This window comes from Natator depressus, chromosome 8, assembly GCF_965152275.1.
Source record: "Natator depressus isolate rNatDep1 chromosome 8, rNatDep2.hap1, whole genome shotgun sequence".
Taxonomy (NCBI): Eukaryota; Metazoa; Chordata; order Testudines; family Cheloniidae; genus Natator; species Natator depressus.
The window spans coordinates 80,385,440-80,402,917 of record NC_134241.1 but is presented as its reverse complement, the minus strand read 5'-3'; positions in this window follow the sequence as shown (position 1 = coordinate 80,402,917).

Genomic DNA, 17,478 nt, shown 5'->3' with positions numbered 1-17,478 from the left:
AGTCCCAAAAGTCCAATGACCCAAAAGTCTCTGTCCCTGGTCAGGGCAGCCCCAGAGTTCAAAAGTTTATCTACAGAGCTTTACCTCCCAACCTGGGTGGAGATGGGGGCGGAGGTAAGAGGCACCTTACATGATCTGAAGCTGACTGCCCCACAGGCCTTCGCTCTGCTCCGCTCACCGCCCTACAAACTGCTTCACTCAGCTCCGCTCTGCGGCCCACCAGCAGCTCCAGCCGGTCCACGAACTGCTCTGCATCCCACCAGCAGCTCCCGCCGTCCTATGAACTGCTCCACCAGCCTGTCCACAAGGCACTCCAGCCATCCCGCAAACTGCTCCACAATATATCTTCAGGTTCCCCCGCTACTTAACACAACGCTCAGTGATTTCAGCTCTTAGGTGAATTCAGCTTGTAGTAGGAGAGCCTCAGTGCTGGTGCATTATTAGCCCAAAGTGAGCTCAGCAGCCTGTAACTAGACTTCTAATGAAATCAAAATCAGCTCTGATATTCCACAGTGGAGAGAGGAGGAAGTGCAATTAGCATGTAAGGCCCTCACCAAGGGGCCCATACCACCAAGTATTAATACTTATCCCCAACCTCTCTCAATTCACAGAGTTTTGGAACCCATGACCCTTGCCTAGTGAGTGCTACTTAGTTGATGGTGAGTCCCTCCATCATAACAAAAGGCCAAGTACAGTTCCAAGCACAGTTCCCATAATCAGGGTAATAACAATTTATTCTTGCTGCCCCAATAACAGAGACACTGGGGATCCCACAGCAGCAAAAGTGACCATTTGGGCAGCTATGGCCTCATTCTAGGCGGGGTGGGTGTGCCTATGCAAATGAGATTGGCCCCTGAAGTTCTTTCCACAACTTGCCACACCTCACCACCAGATGTCAGGGTGGAACTCATCCTGACACTGCTTACATCTATATTACAATTGTGTAGTGAGAATTAACATCAGAGAAAGCAATGAGCTTCCTGCTTCCTCTTGGGTTAACTGATAGTGAACTGGGGAGAGTCTGTGTGTGGCTGCATGGCTGTCTCTAGTGATACCTCTGAAACAGAGATGAAACTTGAGCCCATTAAGTCAAATTCACCAGTCAGATCCCAATGACAGTTGCATTTAAACCAGACACTGTTTGTATAGAAGAGAGAAGAGACTGATAAAACTAAGAAAAAAGAGCATGAACTCTACTCTTATCTAAACAGGGATTGTACAGATCCTTGCCAGACAAGGCTGGATTGCAAAGGTTAAGTGCTTGTAATGGTTAAAATCCACAGCTGTAGTTTTCTTCTTTCTCTCACTACATCTAGCCAGACTGACTCAACGGGAACTTCTCCCACCTTCCCCATAAGTCTCTGTTCCTGTTTCTTTGTGTTTCAAGAATCCCTTAAGAGTAGGCTTCTGAAGACCTTGCCACATTATATATCTGATCCAGCCATACTATGGTATATCCTCCCCACAATCGTCAGAAAGGGAACACTAAGGCATTATATTTTGGGATATCCATATAGAGATTCTATGGATTTATATGGAGATTACACAGATTTTTCCAAATCTTCATATACACCAACAATGCTGAACACAGTAACATACATTTAGTAAATATTAATGATACACCTTTTCAGGAATTTTTATGTTCTATTTCGCTAAACTGTTTTTCAGTCTTAGCATCTAATTTTGTATTAGCATGATCAATTCCATGCTTATCTGCTAACAAAATCTTCCCATAAACACTGAATTTCCCCATAACATTTCCTCTCTCTCAACCAAGGTCATATTATTTATACAATGATTTATCCTTTGTTTCTGCTAAATATCTTTTAGTCCATCCTTGAGTACACATGTACTCATTCTCCAAATTCTTGTGTTCAGGACTTTTTAAAAAAACCCATGACATAATTAAATATAGGTCTTAGAAGAAATAGGTCATACAATTATGGAGACACAATTGTGACTCCATGATAATGTTGAGTAATCTGTCTAGAATCACTGCCCAGTTCTGGTTTTCAACTTGGTATTCTGCATGCACTTTGAGCACTCCTAAGGTTATCTGCTACTATAATCTGCAGTACATCTTTAATCATGCTCTCCAGGGAAACTAAATCATGCAGGATCATCTATTCCAGCCTCAAACCAAATAATCTTAGGTCATTTTTACCTGACCAATTTTTTAAATCTTCTAAATGCACATAGTAGCTCAATGACTGTTTTGTTTTTTAGCCTCCCACTTTCCCACTCAAGGGTTTTATGGGTTACCTTCAGCTGTACAATACATAGTCACTTGTCAGTTTCTCCTATTCTAACTCCGCTTGTCATTATTGCCTCTCATTTCTTCTAAGAATCTTTGGTTTACCTGCATGATCATTTACATTAAATAATAGAAATATAGGGCGGGAAGGGATCTCAGGAAGTCATCAAGTCCAGCCCCCTGTGCTGTGGCAGGACCAAGTAAACCTAGACCATCCCTGACAGGTGTTTGTCCAACTTGTTTTTAAAAGCTTATAAAGATGGGCACTCCATGACCTCTCTTGGAAACCTACTCCAGAGCTTAACTACCATTACAGTTAGAAAGTTTTTCCTATTAGCTAACCTAAATCTCCCTTACTACAGATTAAGCCCATTACTTCTTCTCCTATCTTCAGTGGACATGGGAACAATTGATCACTGTCTGCTTTAAAAAGCCCTTAACATATTGGAAGATTGTTATCAGGTCCACCCTCAGTCTTCTTTTTTCAAGACTAAACATGCCTATTTTTTATTGCAGCTGCTTCACACTGTTGACTCGTATTCAATTTGTGATCCACTATAACCCTTAGATCCTTTTCAGCGGTACTACTACCTAGCCCAGGGGTCAGCAACTTTCAGCATGCAGCCCATCAGGGTAATCCACTGGCAGGCATTTTGTTTACATTGACCATCCGCAGGCACGGTCGTCCGCAGCTCCCAGTAGCCGTGATTCGCGACTACTGGCTGATGGGAGCTGCAGGAAGCGGCAGCCAGCACGTCCCTGCGGCCCGCCAGTGGATTACCCTGATGGGCTGTGTGCCAAAGATTGCCGACCCCTGACCTAGCCAGTTATTCCCCATTTTGTAGTTATACAATTGATTTTCCTTCCTAAGTGAAGTACTTTTCACTTGTCTGTATTGAATTTCATCTTGTTGATTTCAGACCAATTCTCCAATTTGTCATAGTCATTTCGAATTTTAAACTTGTCCTCCAAAGTGCTTGCAACCCTCTCAGCTTGGTGTCATCTGCAAATAGTAGCAGATATCAGTCATTAAGCCCATTCAGATGTGAGTCCATACTGCTATTCATGAGAAGGAAGCAGGGATTCTCTTCTGAGTCACATTCTTCACATGTAATGAATTTCATTTGCTTTTAAAGACACATTGCAATGCTTTGTGGATGCACTATGTTAAAATGTTGTGTTGCACTCTCCCTAGGTAATCTGGGGTTCCAATGAATTTGTATATAATGTACACCTGTTTGTAGTGTTCTCCACCACATTTGGTCAATTGCACTCTCTTTAACAATTGAGGCCAACTGTGATAAACTCTGATTCAATCTAGACTAGAGCAGAGAATGTTAGTGATCCAGATCAGTCGCATTACAATCTATTCAAACTTCCTGCTGCCTAATATTCTTGTTAGCTTCTCTTTTTAGTTTACTTCATCCTTGGAATCACTGAGCTTTATATGACTAGAGAAAGGGGCAGTTCTGCATGAAGGGGCTGATACAGAGCTCAGTGAAGCCAGTGGAAGCCAGAGGTCATCCATCAGTCTCCTGGAGTACTTATAGGCCAGAGTCTTTCTAGCCCTTTGTCATGGGGTATATGTACCCCATGCTGTCCTAGCAACCAAAGGGTTCATGCAGGCACAGCTGACCACTGCTAATTGGTAGCCTCACAGTGGCTGGGAGGATAAAAGGGCTGGGAAGCAGAGGTGTGGGGTGGCTACCAGAGGAGTGAGCAGGCTGGAGGAAGGAGCGCCTGTCAGCAAACTGCTAAAGAGCCACCCAGGGACAACACTCCAGAAAGGGACCTACTGGCTGAAGAGCCTCCAGAGGTCTTGGGGAAGGTAGGAAAAAGCTCAGGGCACTGTCAGAGTTGGCAAACCCTGATCCTGCATGTCTAGCTTGAGGGTTCTGATCTGGAGTGGGCAGCCTAGGTTCCTCTACCAACCCGCTGACGGACCTGAGAACAGAGAGGGTTTTCAGATTCCTGGGCATAGGAATAGACTGACAGCCTGCTGAGCTGAGTAAGCCAGGGCAACACCCCACTTAGTCAGGAAGGTCACCGTTGCTCTGATGCACCGACTCACACTCTTCCAAAAGGGTTGGGGGCCTTGGAAGGAAGGTCCTGTCTATTTGCTGGGTCAGAAAACAGGTCCTGAGTCAACTTAAAGGCCACTATTTTAAGCCCTTTCTTTGTTGGTTTTTGGAAAATGCTGTTTGAACCAATATAAGCAAGCATACCCGGTGGATGGTATTTACAACTTGAGTGAATTTGAATAATCATCCCCTACTGTTCTTAGTTCCTGGCGGAGCTGTGGCAGCCCTCCACCCATCCCCACCCCCATACAGTGATACATAAACCATTCAGGTTTCAGAGTAGCAACTGTGTTAGTCTGTATCTGCAAAAAGAACAGGAGTACTTGTGGCACCTTAGAGACAAATTTATTAGAGCATAAGCTTTCGTGGGCTACAGCGCACTTCATCGGATGCATAGAATGGAATATATAGTAAGAAGATATACATACAGAGAAGGTGCAAGTTGCCATACAAACTGTAAGAGGCTAATTAATTAAGATGAGTTATTATCAGCAGGAGAAAAAAACTTTTGTAGTGATAATCAAGATGGCCCATTTAGACAGTTGACAAGAAGGTGTGAGGATACTTAACAAGGGGAAATAGATTCAATATGTGTAATGACCCAGCCACTCCCAGTCTATATTCAAACCCAACTTAATGGTATCTAGTTTGCATATTAATTCAAGCTCAGCAGTTTCTTGTTGGAGTCTGTTTTTGAAGCTTTTCTGTTGCAGAATTGCCACCCTTAAGTCTTTTACTGAGTGGCCAGAGAGGTTGAAGTGTTCTCCTGCCGGTTTTTGAATGTTATGATTCCTGATGTCAGATTTGTGTCCATTTATTCTTTTGTGTAGAGACTGTCCGGTTTGGCCAAGGTACATGGCAGAGGGGCATTGCTGGCACATGATGGCATATATCACATTGGTAGATGTGCAGGTGAATGAGCCCCTGATGGCATGGCTAATGTGATTAGATCCTATGATGGTGTCACTTGAATAAATATGTGGACAGAGCTGTCATCAGGCTTTGTTGCAAGGATAGGTTCCTGGGTTAGTGTTTTTGTTATGTGGTGTGTGGTTGCTGGAGAATATTTGCTTCAGATTTGGGGGCTGTCTGTAAGTGAGGACTGGTCTGTCTCCCAAGATCTGTGAGAGTGAGGGATCATTTTTCAGGATAGGTTGTAGATCTTCGATGTGCTGGAGAGGTTTTAGTTGGGGGCTGAAGGTGACAGCTAGTGGCATTCTGTTATTTTCTTTGTTGGGCCTGTCCTGTAGTAGGTGACTTCTGGGTACTCTTCTGGCTCTGTCAATCTGTTTTTTCACTTCAGCAGGTGGGTATTGTAGTTTTAAGAATGCTTGATAGAGATCTTGGAAGTGTTTGTCTCTGTCTGAGGGATTGGAGCAAATACGGTTGTATCTTAGAGCTTGGCTGTAGACAATGGATCGTGTAGTGTGTCCTGGATGGAAGCTGGAGGCATGTAGGTAAGTATAGCGGTCAGTAAGTTTCCGGTATAGGTATAAACAATTCAAACAATACAATACTGGCCCTGAGATACCGCGTGTGGTTGCAATATCTATCACAATCCCTACTTTACATCTACTATCCCTACTTTACATCTACTATTCATCTTTGTAAAGGCCTTTGAAATTTGCAAATTAAAAGTGCTACTGTATGTAAATGCTAAATATTATTTCATAGCATGTGTTTTCAGGATCGGGCCCCAAATGACTAAATTTCAGTAATTTATTTGTTTTAGCAAAAGTTACAACTCTTTATATTTTACAGTAAATGATACAGTAAATAAACAAGAGTTAAACAAAAAATCAGCCATAGAACAATAAAGCTTAATCTTGAAATATAGTTTACAGTATATACTACAACTTCATGTATATAATAGCCAATAGAGACCTAAAATTAGTTATGCTACCTGTAGCTGAATTTCCTCTTATGATATCTGTCATATTATTGTTATGAGGCTGAATAAAAGTCTTCCTAGAACAACAGCACATTACAAATTTCACTATGGTAACATAAGCAATAAATTGTTTTAAAAACAGTCTCAATCTATGCGCAAGGCAAAAATCCTAGCATTCCTTTCTCAATGAGATTTTCAATTTTTTTTTCATATTTCTGTTCCCATTTTGCCACCTATTGGTGAGTTCATATGTTGACTTTGGATGCAGAATATATTATTCTGTCTGAGGCGGGAAACCATAGAAAATATTTGTATATGAAATGACTGCAGCACTTTAAAAAGGCCCCTTCGAGGAGATCAGCCACCCAAAAAGCAGATATCTACATCTATAATCTTTGTGTAGACACATGAAAGTTGTACTCTATGATAATATTTGAAGTAATTATATTCTGCCAAAGTTAGATGTGGTATTAGATGTAATTTCATTGTCTTCACATGTACACACTTAATCACGTGTGAATTTGGCTCATAACATTACATATTAAAATTTAATTTAATTGGGACAAATACAGGCATAAGAGCCAGGAATACGCTGCAAAAATTGGTGCCTATGTCATCTCTGAAAAAGTAGCATTGTTGGTTGCTGGCCTGAGACACCATACAGCCAGAACACACAGCCTCTCCCAACCCAGGATTGCTTCTCTGTAGGTTATCCTGTCGGGAACAGGATTAACCTGTTTCATGTGCACATTTTAAACTTGGAGATTTACATCATGGAAAAACACAAGCTATAAAATGTGGCCCTCCTTTGGAATGCTCCTCCAGGATGCCAAAGCCAGGATTCTAGGGTCTTCATGACAACAGGGACTATGAAGTGGTCTGTCAATGAGTTTGGGTGCAAGACAAAATCTGCATGGGAAACTTCCACCTTTGTTCTCTTGTGGCTTAGGACTTTTCGGTTTTGTGTAACCATCAGGCAAAATTTGTTCCATGAGTGGTAATTGTAATTTAAAGTAACTGGGTCTTAAAAAAAAAAGTGACAATTAAGGACTATAATATTTCTTTTCCATGGATAGAGGAGCCAGGAAACTCCATGAGAAAATTGTTCCCTCAGGTTGGGAGGGCTTTAGACAATCACTGAATGGGCAGGGCAGACTTGTAGATCCTGGAAAGCTAGGGTGAAGGATAACCACAGATGGTTGGACCCAGGCGAAAGTCCCATAGAATTCTGGCTTTCCATGCTGCCCTTCCAAGCTTTTCCCCACTGGTAGCACAGCTGCATCAGGAGCCATGTTGTCATTAGTGGATCCCCCCATGTTCCTGTCCCAATGAAGGAGCTCCACATGAGCTAGTGTTACTTGCAACAGTATTAGCTGTGGTAGCTATGTAGATATCTACATGGTCAGCAGGTGATAATACTGCAGAGAAGGGTTTGTCCCAAAACCCCATTGAGACCTAAGAAATTTGCTTCTACAGAGTCCTGGGAAAAGAACATTTCTGTGGAACCATCAATCCTCCTTCTTGTATAGCTTCAGTGGGTAATTAGCCTGCTTTGAAATTCCTCCACGCGCATTGGTAGAAAAAACAATCTGGTCCTAAATAATTCTTCTTTATGCATACATATTTGTATTACATTTGTTAAGTAATTTAATAATTTGCAAAAAATATTTGTCGATATAAAAAAATTCTTAGTAAACACAAGCAAATCGCAAGTAATTACAAGAACAAACATCAGGAAATTGTTAGTAATCACTAGTATATGATAAGTAATTATTTTCTTGTTTTCAAGAATTAAAAAGATGTGGGGGGTTTTTAACCATCTCACACCAAATTCTTACTTTCATTTATTATGGAATATTACCAACAGCTTTTCCCATCCCCTCAATATGGATTTAGTCTTGATTCATATTCTGTAATCATGCATACAGGAAACAAAATCAGACAATCCTACATGCAGTCATGTACATGTGCTGAACTCCCCTGACTCAGTAGTAGTCAAGGGACATTTCAGACTTTGTTTCAGATGCATCATACCACATCTTCATTGCTGTTGACTGTACTTTACAGGTCTATTTAGTGCAGTTTTTTCTGATGCCACAAAAAACTTCCTTTATATGATCTAGTTTCAAGCTGACTATGTAGAAAAGCTATGGGCAACTGAAAAATTATTTCATATCTAATGCCTCCATAAATTTGTGTACCTGTGATATAAGGACTTGGGTACTAATTTATTAGAAAACAGAGTCTTGATGTCGGTGCTATGCTGGGCACTGTGCCAACCCCACAATTTACTGCTGACCTATATTAATGATTTGTGAGGTAATAAAATATATAGGTTCAAAATTTCATGAGAGTTATAAGGACCTTGCAGGGACAAAATATTTCTGTAATTCTTAATCATCATTCTTTTATGATTACATCCAAAATCAATATTGCTTTTCTTATTATTAAGAATAGCAAAAAATTGAAATAACAGAATAATACAAAATTTCAAGCTACAGTGCCATGTTTTCATTGGCAGTATATCATTTTGGAAGTTATTCTGAAAACTCTGTGCAATTTATAAAGCGTGCTATAAGACACAACATTTTAGTGGATAAATATCTCTATCAGTCCATATATCTATGGCACACTGTATATTATGTCTGTACAGATATATTTTTTCACTGTGATGTAATAAACAAGCCTTTCCAAGATGCTTCTTTATATATTTAAAATCAAGCAACCGCTATTGTATAAGCAAAACTTGCAGTACAGAAAGTTGAAAGGAAGTGCTGTTTTAAGGAAAGTAATTTAGATTAAATTAGCCTGAAGCCAAAGTTCAGAATCTAATGGACAGAGTGATATAAAAGAGAAATGCACTCTCAGCCAGACCCTGGCATTCCACTCACAGCTGAGAATACTAGTTGGACCCAGCACATCACCACAACTTGCATTACAATAGATACAATATACACGGTATATAATTGTATTCAATTACACTGGCAAAAGAAATCTGCACAAAGCATGTGATAAACTGTGATAAATTAGTCTTTTTTTTTTCTTCAGTGAACAACCTGAGAGTTATTTATTCAGCTGTTTGGACCTGGCAGAATTGGCCTAGTAGAATTCTTTGTAAGAAAACCTGCTAATACTCATTTTGGGGCTTACTCCTACTAGTGACATGAGAGGGACTCCACACAGGCATAAGGATCCATACTTGTGGATACCTTTGCAGATTTGGAGTCTAGTCTACATGAGTAAAATAGGGCCCAACATATTCATATATTTAAAAGTGAAGAGGATTGAGCTGAGATGGATGTCCAGGGAAAACAAGCAGGTTTCACATGTTAGGGGCCTCCCGCATTACCACAGCTAGAACCTCCAATAGGTGTAGTGTATGAGTACAGATACAAGTCAACTTTACCCTCAAGGAATGAGAATTCAAATATAGCTAGGTCACCATCAGTGAGCTTGTACATCAGAGATGCTCCACCAATTTACACAAGCTGAGAACCTGGCCCAAGAAGGCCAGTTTAAAATCAAACCAATCCCATAGGGAATATGCTAACACTGTACATTCTCTGTTGATGTCTTCAATGTTAGCATTATGTTGTTCTTTTGAAAGGATTCCCTCACCTTAATAACCCTGTGCCTGATTCTTCCTCTGCTCTCCGCTAGACTTCAGCAGACCTACTCCTGATTTGCACCAGTGTAAGTGAGAGATGAATCATGCCTTTTGGTCTCATCTGTTTCCTAGTCTTGTTGAAAATGTATAGCCCTCCAAGACAACAGCAAAGAGTTTAATTTAAAAGAATTGCTACTGTGTAATTCTTCTTTTAATTAACATGGTAAAAGTAGTTTAAGCTGTGATCAACTGTTTAAAATGGACACCACATTATAAATATATTATAGATATAAAAATTAATTGGAATTGTTTATATATTAAATTAAAACATATTAAACTATGATTGAATTTTTTTTAAAAAAATGGTTACTAGCCATGTTATTTAAAAAAAGTCTGGCAAAGACAACAGCAATGAAATTTATGATACCTGGAAAAAATCAAGGTCCGATTTGTGTGACGGAAGCATAATGTGTGGTTATGAGACGGGCTTAAAATGGAGGCAGACTCTGAATGCAGTAGACTTGAGGAGCCTAAAATTACTGTGGTGTAAAGCCACGGTTAATGAGAACACAATCAGTTGCTGAGACAGTGGAACAGTGTTTTTCTGTGATACAACACAAGTTATTTAAATCAGCCATACCAGTGCCTAAGGCTAAATTCTTCATTCTGATCCACACAGCCACTATTGTACTCTACTTTCCCTGCAGGAATCCCTAATTTCTATGATTCTGTGGAAGAAAATCTGGGGGGCTTTGTTCTTTTGTTTGTTTGTTTGTTTTTTTGTCAGTGGTTTTTTACAGACAGTATTTTTTCACAAAGGCCATATCTACACTTACAAGCTTACAGTGGCACAGCTGTACCGATACAGTGTGCTACTGTAAGAGCGCTTTTGTAGCCACGTTATGCCAATGGGAGAGATCTCTCCCATTGACATAATAAAACCAGCTCAACGAGCAGTGGTAGCTATGTCAATGGGAGAGTGCCTCCCGCTGACATCGTGCTGTGCACAAGAGGGCTTATGCCAACAAAACTGATGTCCTTCAGGGGGTGTTTTTTCACACCCCTGAGCAACAAACATTGTGCTGACATAAGTGCTTGTGTAGACCCGGCCTAAATTTCACACATTTACTGTTACTTATGTAGGGACTAAATGTCAAGATAAATTCTACCCTCATTTACACCAGTATTACCTTGATATAGCTCACTCACAGTTACATGAGGGTGAAAATTGGGCCTCAACATCGGATAAAATGTGTGGTGGTTGAGGAATCGCAGATAGAAACCACCAGACACAATTTTAGCACCATATTATGACAAATGTTATTAGAAATCTAATATTAGGAGAAAATGTTTTAAAGCACACTCTCAAATCAAGACATCAATGATTTAAACAATGACTAGTGCCCACGTTCTTCAGGCAAGCATTACATCATCCTATGGCAAAACCATTAGAGGGCATCTCTAAACTATGTAGTTGTTTTTTTTCTTTCTTTCTATTAATGTAAATAGGAGTGAGTAGCATAAGGGCCTGTGCTGAAACACTGGCCAATTGCCAGCTAAAGAGTTTAGGGCCAGATTTTGTTATTTCAAAGCAGATGAGGCACCTAGGCACTTTTGAAAATCTCACGAGGTGCTTATTTGTACGTGTAGGCACCTACACCTTTAAAAATCTGGCCCCTAGAGACTACAACTGCTCCTTTCCTTAAAAGATGCAGAGTCAACTGTCTCTCCATGGATACCAGCTTAACAGTTACAGACATTAATGGGCAAATCATAAAATGTTCAAAAGTCCACTACTTAAGTATACACATCTTTGATACTCTGCTTCTCATGTACTTTTGACAGGCCTCAGTTCTCTCCCTCTTCTTGATCTGCCCGTTTTAAATTTTCCATGCTCCAAAGTTAGTATACTCATGAACATATTGCAGATATTAAGTGGTGACAGGGGACATGTGAAGATTTCAGAGCACACCAAACAAACCTTGATATTTGGAAAAATTAAAATGGAGGCACCTTCAGTCCAGCTGGGCTCTGCTATCGACATCAAGGAACTATCTTCCCAGAGAATTGTGGAGAAAGAAAATTACCTCATCTCCAGGCCAAGAAAAGATGCTGCCTCAAAGGGCTGTGGGCAGGGTGGGCAGGTAACCCACTTGAAGGAGATGCTGCTGCTAGTATAGACAGGTTTCAGGGAAGTGGTCCATCTAGTCACAAAGAGGGGTACCACCTGGATGATTAAAGGTCCTGTTAGGAAAGATGTGGTATGGAGGACAGCCTTTCAGAAACTTGTCAGAAGACTGTGAGTTCATCAGGTGTCATCAAAAGAGGAAACACAGGAGTCTTGGATGTTTATTGGATCCAGACCTATGAACGTTTTGAAGTTCACCCATTACTAGCTATTATAGCACAATAACAGGCTGTACATGACAAGGAATTAAAAAAGAAAAGCAATCTTATGTTCCTTAGAAATATATTTCAAGTACAAACAGATTGCAGAACACATGTAAGTTCAGAAGAGGCAGGAATGAAAAACTTCCAAAATGAAAAGACTACCGCTGGGGGATTGTTTTGATTGGACCTTTTCTCCCCCTCTCCTCCTGGTTGTTTTAATATCAACTTGTGTTTGTGTTTTTGTGATTTTTTTTTCCTCTCCCTGTTCTTACAAAGGCTTGAGGAAGAAAAAGGCTTTTTAAAACACTTACTTTTTTTTTTTATGGGTTTCAGAGTAGCAGCCGTGTTAGTCTGTATTCACAAAAATTAAAGGAGGACTTGTGGCACCTTAGAGACTAACCAATTTATTTGAGCATAAGCTTTCGTGAGCTACAGCTCACTTCATCGGACGCATGCAGTGGCCGATGAAGTGAGCTATAGGTCACGAAAGCTTATGCTCAAATAAATTGGTTAGTCTCTAAGCTGCCACAAGTACTCCTTTTCTTTTCTTCTTTTTTTTTCATGTTTAATACCATTTCTTTGTATTTTGCTACTTGCAAGCCATTTGGTACATTAAGCCCTAAATTTACGTTAATTTCACAACTGGTTACAATATTTTCTTAGGAAATAGGTCCCAAAGAGCCAGTGATATACTGGGGAGTGATAGTTAGAAGGAGCGACAAGGGCACGAAGGATGTGTCTCCTTAAATAAACTTTTCCCAAACCTCATAAGTATGGGCTTGGTTGGACAGATGTAGAAAAGCTTGAATGGAAGAAGATCCTATCTTTTGTTTGAGATATTAAACCATCCACTTGAAACCACTGAAGATAGTACTTTTCACATACAATAGCTGGTGTTCCTGCCAAATTCTATGTTCCTGACTACTCTCTGGACATTTAGCTGAATGTAGAGCTGGTTGGAAAATGGGCAGGAATTTTCCAAGAAAAAAATGAGAAACCCCAAAACCAAATAAATTTCAGGCAAAAAAAAAAATCCACCAAAACCTCAACACTTTCTACTGGAGAAAAAAAAGTGATCTGTTTCCGGGTTGTTGGGGTCTTTTTTTCAGTAAAAAGACTAGATTTAGTTTCTAAGAAAAGCCAATTTTCAAGAAAAAAAATATTTTTTGATGGAAAATTTTAATTTTCCAACACTTTGTTCTGTAAACTGCTATGTGTTGACTTCTCACTGTTAAGCAGTTGCCACAATCCACAGTAGAGCATTTCAGCAGTGAATGAAAAGGTCCCTGTAGTATATATTTTTATATGAATTTAAATGGAAAACATTTTAGGTTTTCTTCAAAATGAAAGGAGTTACATAAATGCAAGTAGTTATACATTTTAGTTTTTTATTTTGGACAAAACAGTTCTCTCATTGAGAGTGAGGGTCTTTCATGTAGACCGACTTTATTTCATGGTTATTGCTTTAATTGCCAGATGGTTTTTTTAAATGTTCACAGATGAAATATTCTGTATCAGTGACTCTCAAACAAAGGTCTGTAGATCACTGAGGGTGAGCAGAGAATTTCTGGTTGTTCCCATTCACAAAGCTGCTTCTCTCCTATAGTGATGGAACATTTGCCAGTCTTCAAGCAGGAACATTCCTGCTAATGATAGCTCAGTCTTGAACTCTTTCAAGATCTATTTTGACCAGCTAAATTGTACATAGCTTTTTGTCCAAACTAGCAAAACATCAAATTTTATGTCAAGAAAAGAAGCCAGGACACAACTCAGAACCTGAATCCTCACTCCCACAACCTGAAAATTTAACCCAGATTCTGAATAATTTAGTATAACCCTGACCATGCTCAATATGTTTTGGAAAAATGATAATTCTCCATATGTCCCATCTGAATAATGACTGTGCTCTACAGTGAGAGTAAGCAATAATAAATAATATCTCCTGAAAAAATTTCAGAGAAAACAGCACATTCTACAGACATTTTTTTCAGAATGCTGTAGGAAAAAGTAGACAATTGAAATAGAATTTTATATATATTTTTTTAAATTGTTCAGCAGACTGTTCCTAACCACAATGTAACTCTATTACATTTGCTGGATAAGCAAAATATCCCACTGGCTATGATTACTCTCTTGAGGTTCTATTGAAGCCCATTATTCATAAGTTATCAAGGATATTTTCCTTCTCACATGTATTCTTTACATGCCTCTGGGGATTCATGTTACATTCTGAATATGACCATAGGTATTATATTAATAAAAATGACTTAACTATGTCTATCTCCCCCTCTGCCATATAAATGTACCTCGTCCTTTATTCCAACATAGCCTCTTACTGGTTACAGTGCTTAAATTGCTATTTTTTTGGTATATTTTCTTATTAAAACAATACACATTCAGGTCTGGTGTTCTAAACCTCAGAATGGAACCTGTGTAATAGAAATCAAACTTCTCATTTGGTTTTAATATCAGAGCTATTTTCAGGGACGACCGTAGAATATTTGCCTAGCAACAAAATTGTACTCCCTTTCATTACGAAAGGCCTGATGTAGTTGAACACGTATATGTATATAGTCAAGATAAACAGTTAGCAAAGATATGTGCCTTCATCTTGCAAAGAAAAATTTATTGTAAAAACCGTATAGATGTAGAGGAGTTGGGACCACAGTGTGATGAAGCTGGAATATGGATAAAATATTTCAAGCAAGTTAGCATTTCTAGAGGGCAGAGCAGAGGGCTTGGAATCTGAAATCCTGAGACTAATCCTGGCTCTACTCTCTATTTGTTGTATGGCTGTGGGCAAATCAATTAATTTATTTGTGCCTCTGTTTACTAATTGGAAAAATGAATATAATATTAATTTGCATCACCAAGGTGGTGTGAGGCTTAATTAATTTGAGACTGATTCTGACACACTTTCTTATGTTGAGTAGCACCTTACTCCATGAGTAGTCCAAAAGACCAATTGCAGAGTAACATATTACTTAGCATGAGAATGGGTGGCAGAATTGGGTCTTTAATGTATGTCAAGAATTTGAAATCCTCAGATGAAAGGCAGTACATAAATGCAAAGCAGGATTGCCATATGTAATCTTTATAAACAATGCAGAAAACTACTACCATACGGACAGGTCCACAGATGTGCACCTACCTCCCACTGACTTCACTGAGACTTCACATTGGAGTAAGGGTCTGTATTTTCAGCTCCTTCTACGGAATTGAATCCTTAGTAGATAATCTCGGTTAACATAATTTTCTCACCCATGCCTCTAGTGCAACATAAAAAAAAATTGCGGTGACAAGCATATTCATCAACGGCACACCCATTAGATCTCAAGTACATTAATTAGAATTGCCTTTCTAATGACAGTAATGTCAAATATTGGATCTATGCCCAATGCTAATAATTAATTCATTCACTGTTGGTTCACATTGCACCAGGGATGTTTCATGCATTCTGACACCCAAATATGGTGTAGAACAAGAGCAAGTGGGAGTGTGACACACTAATTAAAAGTGTCAGAGTTCAGGATATACCTTGCTAAATGTCATTTTGTCTTTAGAAATGCCAGCCTCAACCTCAGCATGGAAAGGATGTGAGCAATGTATGTAACAATTTCAGCAGAACTGTTTCAAAAGGTTAGCCTTCCACCAATTTGTTCTCACGGAGAATTTTAATTTGCAGTGTGATGGGTCTACAGACCCCATACTGAATCAGCGCAGGGAGTAGAGCAATACCGGACTAGGGAGGCCCCACCCCTCAGCTGGTGCAAGGCCTGTTCCCACTGGAGACAAAGTTGACAGGGAAATTGATAGTCCATGAGAAGGGGGGATGAGCTGCATGTGGCCACAGCAAGCAAGGCTGATGCTGTGCTAGTGGTGGCAACAGCTTTGTGGAAGCTGCTTTAGCAGTAAGAACTTGGATTCCCCTCTTCTTTGGGAGTTGAAAGCCCTAAGATTAACTGAGTGAACAGGACACTAAGATTGAGGAGAGTCTTCTAAGCCTGTGACCATACTCCGAACTGTGGAGCTTCAGACAGGTAGGAAGTGATCTAGAGGAAGCATAATTTGGAAGAGCTCAATAACTGGGCTGGACACTGATAAACCCCTAGGACCTGGCTTGGGACCTGGTGGAGTGGGTAGACTTGTGTGCCACTACCTTGCCATTCGTCTGAAGGAGCAATTGGAGCATAAGCATGAGGATTCACTGTGAATTGAGGGTGCTCAACAGTTTTAGCTACTTGTTTAAGCTTCTGAATTGGATTTTGGTGTCTAACTTTAGGTACCTATATCTGAAAATGTTGCCCTATGTAGCTGGGCAATAGTTTAACAACACTATCCTTTACTCAAATCAATGTGTAGTATATTATGTGCCTACCTTGAATGGATGCTATATTCAGCCCCTAGATGGAAAACTGGAACGGTTTCTGTTCCCAGCTTGCAATGAAATAACTGCAGAATATGATTTTCATCTATAGTTGCTATAGTAATTAAGTGAACAATTGTGGTGTGTGTGAAGTTTGCTCTCTGAGGCCCCATGACAGTGTTGATGTTAACAGTACCAAACGAGATGGGAAATGAGTCAGAGAGAGACTATTTTGAGTGTATCCCAAGACAGTATGATTGTGGGCAATGTCTAAATATTTCTCAGAGAAAAGACATAACAGGATTAGTTCCAGGTCTCATCTTTATAAATTTCCTTAGAATATGTGGTTTTAAAGGGTATGTAAGATCCCCAGAGCTGCTAAAAACTAAACTTACAGACATAATGACTTTTTAAACTGATGCCTATTATGTAAATCTTTATTACAGTGAAGATGAATAACTTTGCCCTGCCTAAATAATGGATGGATAAACTGATTTGTATATAATAAAAATCCTCCTGAACAGATCTCAAACCATGTCTTTAATAAAGTTGGGCTATGTTTTTCTGTGCTGTTTGTTTAGCAATGACAATATGCTTGGCACTGTTCGTCACCATCCCTGTCCCTCTTTGTCCTTATAATTTAAAAGATGTGTGCCTTGAAGACAGAACGTTATCAGGAAACTCATAAATAATTACACGGGTAATAGAAGTAATACCTAGAGGTAGTCAAAAAAATTTTTTTTGAAGAAATGGTCTTGTTCAACTAATATTTTTGCTTCTTTCTAAATTTAAAATTTTTTAACTAACTTAAAACATAGTTTTCTTTCAGTTTCCTCTTCTCTCCCTCTTTTCGTATTTCTCCCTTCTCTTTCCCTTTTGTCATTAGAA